Below are 7,373 nucleotides of genomic sequence, written 5' to 3'. Positions count from 1 at the left end.
GGTGCGGGCTATGGTACCACGTAGTATAGTGGCGGTATCTGCATTTTGGCATTTTGGTATCTTGGAAATGCGTCTCTTGGAAGAGAACAATCATGATCCCCTTCCGGTGGAAGTGGTCCATGATCTGTCCCCTCTTGGCAGGCCCGTTCAATCCTCTTGCATTAAAAGTGCAAAAAGTAATGTCTGCCATATTCGCTACAGATCTAGATAAATACTATTCGTTAGTGGTTGCAGGTCAGCCAGGTTATGAGGAGGGGAGGGGGGTGGGTTGGGTAGAGAGGGGGAGAGCGGGGTTGGGAGAAGAAGAAAGAAAGAAGGTTCATCAAGAAGAACCTTGCGCAGTATTGAACTACTGCGTAGAATTTCAGGGAGAACTACTGACATGTTTGCTGTCAGGGTTCACACTACGTGTGACTGGTCGCCCTGTGAGAGGGACGTGGAGGTACCGGCCAAGACAGGTGCCGAGCTCCCACGCCTCCCCCCAAAACGCGACCTTTACGAAGGTGCTACAGCCCATTGTCGGGCCCTGGTCCAAAGCTCTCGAGGCACCGGTCATCTTTTAACTGAAAGAAAAATACAACGTTATTAACTTGAACTCTGTTTTCGTATGGGTTGGTCTGGTACTCCATGTTGGAGTCTCAAGTGGCGTCTTTCTCGTGGGGGCAAACCCATCCACTCCCCTGGACGCCGGGGAAAGTTTCTAGTCTGACTCGTCTCCTCCCTCAACAGCACCAGAAACTTGAGAAGAGTTGGTGGTCTGGCAATTCCCGTGCTGTTTCCCGGGTGGGTCAGATACATAGTCCTGTAAATATAACGGGCATGTATAGTAGACCATACATTAGCATATGGTATGTTAAAAGCTCTTGCAGCGGTTTAAGTGTCTCTGCCTGTCATCCTTTGCTTCTCCCGTCTTGTCTTGGGATGTACACTTTGCCACTGTTCCTGTGCTGTGGGAGCCAACACCGTCGGAACCGTGGGCCAGTCTGGTAATGCTATCATAGGTAACTGGAAGGTACCTAAGAAATTAGGGAGGTCTCCAATTGACCGAAACACGGCGGATTTCCCATCTTTCCTGGCTGTTAGGGAAAACGGAAACCCCCATCTATATGGTATTCCTTTGTTTTTCAAGGCTGCTAGTAGGGGTCTTAGGGCGCCTCTCATCCGCAGTGTATGGCGTGCTAGGTCCTGTAGTAGGATTATGGGTCTACCGTCGTGCTGTAGCTCTCCTCTTTCTCTAGCTTTTCTCAGTATTGCGTCTTTGTCTCTAAAGAAATGGACCCTGCAAATTACATCTCTCGGTCGGTTAGGGTCTACCGGTTTTGGGCCAAGGGCCCTGTGGATCCTATCTATCTCGATGGTGTCCCCTATCTCGATGGTGTCCCCTGTTTTGCGGTTTAGTAGCTGTTGAAAAAAGGCTTGCGCCCAGGAGTCCAGGTGCTGTCCCTCTATCTCCTCTGGGAGGCCCCTTATTCGCAAATTGTTGCGCCGGTTTCTGTTTTCTAGATCGTCGAGATGTGTGATGATACCGGAAATTTGGTCGGCCTGCGCCTGAATGGCCTGTCTATGTGTTTCTAGGATGGCTGCAGCTCCTTCTTGGACTTCCTCCACTTGTACTATTCTGTGTCCTAGGTGCTGTATGTCATTGTGGATATTTTCTAGCGCTTTTTTATTAGATGTCTCAAACCTCTTGAAGAACTCATCAAGTTCATTCTTTGTTGGTATGGCCATAATACGGCTCTTCCAAGCCTCTTCGCTTATGCTTGCGGAGGAACCGTTAGGTCTCTTACGCGGTGGGCTATTTGCTGCACTGTTTGTAGGGGAGTGGGGCCAGGCTGGACTATCACCTCCATCTGCTGTGGGAGACTGCAGGGTAGATTGTTGAGAGCCATGTTTTGAATAGGGACTATCACCCCCCTCAGCTATGGGAGACTGCAAAATGGATTGGGGGGGGGGAGCCACACTTTGGGTAGGAGCTGTCACTTCCATCATCTATAACAGGCTGCAGGGTGAGTTGAGGGGAGCCATGCTTGGAGCTGGGGCTGTTGCCAGAGCTACTCACGGTTCCTCCATGTCCCAGGTCCTCCTCCTGTGGTGCCTGCTCCGCGGTGTTTTGGCTCTGCAGGCCTCCCTTCTCGCTGTATTGGCTTCTGCTCGCTCTGTCCCTGCTGCTTATTACTTCTGGTTGCCCTCCGGGCGGCTGCCGCGGCTCCGCGCTCCTCTGCTGCTCCGGTGTCTGCAGCCTCGTGGGAGCCGGCGCCATCTTGGATGCGGCGGCGGCTTCACCTCCGCTGCCGAGGAACCTCTCCAGCGTGCTCCTTCTGCCGGCCGGCGTGCAGGACAGGGATCTCGGCTGTTTCTTCTTGCCCATGTGGCGTCCGGGGACCGTATTCTGCTGCTTTATGGTGCCTCTCAAGCTGCAGGTAGGGAGATAGACGCGGGAGCTCGCTGAAACTGCTACCTAACCCGCCATCCGCTAGCCCCCCCTATAGTTTTATTGCTTTACAAATCCCATTTGTGCTGCCGTAGGATGATCAGAGAAGTGTTAGTTATAATTTAATAATGCTTAATTATGATACATGGACTCCAAGTCCCTTGCCTTGCTTTTAAAGGGCATTGCTTGATTGATTTAATTACTGCTTATATCTATATTTGATTTTACCTAGGGGTCTCAAACCAGTTGTTCTCAAGCTGCTTATGGACACCAAGAAATGGAAATTTCAGAAAAGCAAATTTAAACTACATCCTTAAAATTGTATGCGACACTTAAAGCAACCCTCCAGTCTCAGGACAAAGTTCTGTCTCATAACCAGAGGATATATTATCTGCACTTGTTCTCTGCTATTTGTCTAATCAGCCAATTTACGGCCAGCCACGGTGGCTGATGGAATTGCAGACTAACTAATCCCTACAGTGCATTGGAAGTGTTAGACTACCACTGCACTGTACCTGCTCTCTAACTGGCAAGCACTGGTAACATGATCAGTAGTGGCCAATCAAGAGAGCAGTGCACAGTGTCTATTAGCTAGAAAATTGTAGTTGCCATCTTGGACAGCCAAAAATTGGGACCAGGAACAAGTACGAGTACCATACTATTTTCTAGATACAAACTATCTGTCCTGCACAGTATGATGTAATGCTATGGCATTACATCATACTGTGCAAGGACTGGACAAGCTTCTATCAAGGCTGTCTGGTCAGATCGCGGTTGCTAGGCAGCCGGGGACCTCCTGAAAGGCCCAAGGGCTGTCTATGCAGAGCGCCTATCAAGCCGTGCGCTTGCTGGGCACTCTGCATAGGCAGCCCTGGGGCCTTTCAGGAGGTCCCCGGCTGCCTAGCAACCGCACAGCGTCCCGCGATCTCATCGTGGGACGCTGTACGGGCCCCCTGAACACCGGGTGCCGGCTGTAAGTGTAAGGCTGTAAGTGTAAGGCTGGGTTCACACATGGCGGATTTGCCACGGTTTTGCTGCAGCAGATCCGCCCGCGGCCGCTAATCTCGGGATTAGCCAGCCATGTGGACGAGGTTTCTCAGAAACCTCGTCCACACGGGACGGCTAATCCGCTGCGGTAAATCCGGCTGAAACCGCGGCTGCGACCGCCGCAGCCGCGGTTTCAAAAGAAGCAGCATGTCTGTTTATCTTTTTTTTTGTGTTTATTTATGTCACGGCCGCACTCTCCTCTATGGGAGAGCCGGCCGCAACGGAAAAGCAAGCGCTCGGGCCGCTTCAAAGCCGCCGCGGCTTAAACCGCGGCGGTCCTCCCGTTGGAAATCTCGCGGTTTTTGCTGCGGCCAAACTGCAAGATTTCCGACGAGAATACGCCCCGTGTGAACCCTGCCTTATAGTATACTTCTGGTCTGCTTACATTCTGGGGTGCAATTGTCAGGGGGAGGAGGGGAATCATAGTATGTCCTATGCTTTCCTAATTTCTAGGACGTCAGTCACCTATTCAAATCAATGAGTGCGCAAAAAAAAGAAAAAATAGACTGCTCACGGATGACATCCATGTGTACAATTTTTTTATACATCATTGTTAGGCAATGGTAAAAAAAAAAAAAAAAAAGAATTTGCGCTCCTGTTTGTGTGTAAGTAACAACAAAAAAAAAAAATGATTATATCTACCTGATAATCAGGTTTCCAGGAGTCTCCACGACAGCACCAATTGAGATTGCCTCCTCCTGATAGGACAGGAACACACTGAGTGGTTAAAAGCTCCCCCCCTTCCCCACTTTCCTCAGTGGATTCTAACGAATTGCCGGGGTAGGGGCTCAACTTAAATTTTTTCCCTTAACCGGGGTTTTTTTTTTTTTTAAATAAAATATTATATATATGTTTTTTTATATTATATTACATAGTTTCTTTTCTATCAATTTAGGGGGGGAAGGTACGCGTGCTGTCGTGGAGACTCCTGGAAACCTGATCATCAGGTAGGTATCTATTTTTTCCCCAGTCGTCTCCACGACAGCACCAATTGAGACGTACCAACTAAAGTTTCCCTAGGGTGGAATTGCTGCCGAGAGGACTTTGCGGCCAAAGGCCATGTCCTCGTCCTGCTGCACTTTTACCCTATAGTGTTTAACGAACGTGTGGGGTTTCTTCCAGACTGCGGCTTTGCATATCTGCTCGACTAAAGCTGAGCTATGTTCGGCCCATGAGGATGCTACTGCCCTTGTAGAATGGGCTTTAAGAGCTAAAGGGATTTCCTTCCCGAGGGCCTTATAGGACTCTATGATGGCCAGGCGGATCCACCTGGCTATGGAGTTTTTTGCCGCTTTGTTCCCTTTATTTGGGCCACTGAACTGGATGAACAGGTTGTCGTCCCGCCTCCAGTGGCTTGTCACATCTATGTAGCCTAGGACTGCTCTCCTAACGTCCAGGCAGCTTAGGGTTTTTTCTTCCTCGTTTTTAGGTTTACTAAAAAATGAGGGGATTATTATGTCTTGGGACCTATGAAAATGTGATACTACTTTTGGCATGAAGGCAGGGTCCGTTTTAAATACTAATTTGGTGTCCGAGGTTTTCAGGAACGGGTGGCGAATGGACAAGGCCTGCAGCTCGCTAACCCGCCTTGCGGAGGTGATGGCTACTAAGAAAATGGTCTTGATAGTAAGCATTTTTATGGGTAGTGCTTCGATCGGCTCGAATGGTACCGCTGTCATGGCCCTTAGGGCCCAATTAAGGTTCCAGTCTGGAAAAAGATTTATGGGTCTAGGCCGCAATCTAGTTGCTGCTGCTATGAACCTGTTGACACATCTGTTGTCTGCAAACTTTGTGTCACATATGGCGCTAAGGGCTGCGACCTGGACCTTCAGGGTGCTTGGAGAGAGGCCCATCTCTAGGCCCTCTAAGATTGAACTCTAAGATTAGAGGGATGTCCGGGATAGAATCCCCGCGATCCCTTCCCTGTCTCCATGAGGAAAACCTTTCTCCAAACTTTCTGGTAGATAAGGTGGGTAGTCTCTTTTCTGCTGGACATTAACGTTTCTACTACTCTCTCTGAGAATCCCTTCTCTTTTAGTGAGGATTCCTCAAGAGCCATGCTGTTAAGTGGCGCTTGTCTAGGCTCGGATGGCTCAGTGGCCACTGCGATAGAAGATCTGTCCAGGTAGGGAAGATGACTGGGTCCTGGACGCTCAATGTTGCTACGAGACCGAACCAGCTTCTTTTGGGCCAGAAGGGGGTCACCAGGATTAGTGTACATACCTGGGTTCTGAAATGTTGTAAGACTCTGGGGATCAATGGTATAGGAGGAAAGGCGTACACCAGTCCCTCTCCCCAGTCTTGGCCTAGGGCGTCTACTGCTGTCGGACGATCTCCTGGCCGGAGGGAGAAGAAATTGCTTACTTTGGCATTTTCCCTGGTTGCGAACAGGTGCAATTGTGGGGTCCCCCCCTGGTTGATCAGGATTCTGAATGCTTTCAGGGAGAGAGACCATTCTCCTGGGTCTATTTGCCTCCTGCTGAGAAAGCCCGCTTTTTGGTTTAGCGTCCCTTTCAAATGGGTTGCCGTGATCGAGAGGATCCGGCCCTCTGCCCAGTGGAAAATTTTCTGTGCGATGTTTTGCAGGGCGGGAGATCTTGTGCCCCCTTGGTGTCGTATATGGGCAACCGCGGTGATATTGTCTGACAGTATCTTTATATGCTGGTCCCGTAGCGAGTTCCCTAACTGCTGTAGGACCTGCCATACGGCCTGTAGTTCCCTGTAATTTGAGGACTGTTCTTTTGTCCTTTGAGGCCATGGGCCCTGAAAGAATTGGTTCCCCACATGCGCTCCCTATCCCCAGGCGCTTTAATCCGTTGTGATGCGAGTGGCTGGGTTTTGTAGCCAATACACCCCTCTCCGCAGGTTCTCTGGGGATGTCCACCAACGCAGGGATGTTTTCACCATGCTTGGGATGTACATTCTTGTCCCTAGAGAGGACTGCCTTTTGTCCCACGTGGATAGGACTGAGGCTTGCAGGGCTCTGGTGTGAGCCTGGGCCCATGCCACTCCTGGAATGCATGATGTCAAGCTTCCCAGGAGAGACATGGCTTCCCAAATTGTGCATAATCGTCTCCATAAAAAGGTTTTGACTAGCCGTCGGATTTTTTGTATTTTCTCCTCGGGTAGGCAGGAGCATTGCGATTCTGAGTTGAGCGTTATACCTAGAAACGTTTTCTGTTTGTCGGGATCTAGGCTGGATTTTTCCCAGTTTATGATCCATCCTAAGGATTGGAGAAGTTCTAGCACTATCCTCAGGTGTTTAGTTAGGAGTTCTCTGGACTCTGCTATTATTAAAATATCGTCCAGGTAGGGTATTATTAGGACCGACTTCTTCCTCAGGTAGGCGGCTACGTCTGCCATAATTTTGGTGAAGATTCTGGGTGCTGAGGAGATGCCGAAGGGCAGGCATCTAAATTGGTGGTGCTCTATTCCTTTGCCCATATCCACTACGAACCTTAGGTATTTCCGGGACCCCTCGTGGATCGGTACGTGGAAATAAGCATCCTTTAAATCGATGGATGCCATGTAAGCTCCTTTGGGAATCAACTTTATCGTTGAGGAGATGGACTCCATCTTGAATTTTCTGTATCTGATGCGGGTGTTCAGAAGTTTCAGGTTCACTATCATCCGTTGTTTCCCGCAGGGTTTCCTTACTAGGAAGAGCCTGGAATAATGGCCCTGGGTTTCCTCGTTTTGCGGTACGGGGGATATTGCATTTAGTTGTTGCAGGTCCCCAATGCTTTGCCTTAGTAGGTGTAACTGTTGTTTGGAGCCTCCCGTGATAATGAATTTTTTTCTGGGGAGGGACACCAGCTCTATCCGGTATCCCTGCTGTAAGATCTTTGGGATCCATGGGCCTTCGGAAATCGCGGCCCCTTGATCCACAAAGCCC

Source organism: Eleutherodactylus coqui, chromosome 8 (genome assembly GCF_035609145.1).
Source record: "Eleutherodactylus coqui strain aEleCoq1 chromosome 8, aEleCoq1.hap1, whole genome shotgun sequence".
Lineage (NCBI taxonomy): Eukaryota > Metazoa > Chordata > Amphibia > Anura > Eleutherodactylidae > Eleutherodactylus > Eleutherodactylus coqui.
This window is presented reverse-complemented; position numbering follows the sequence as displayed.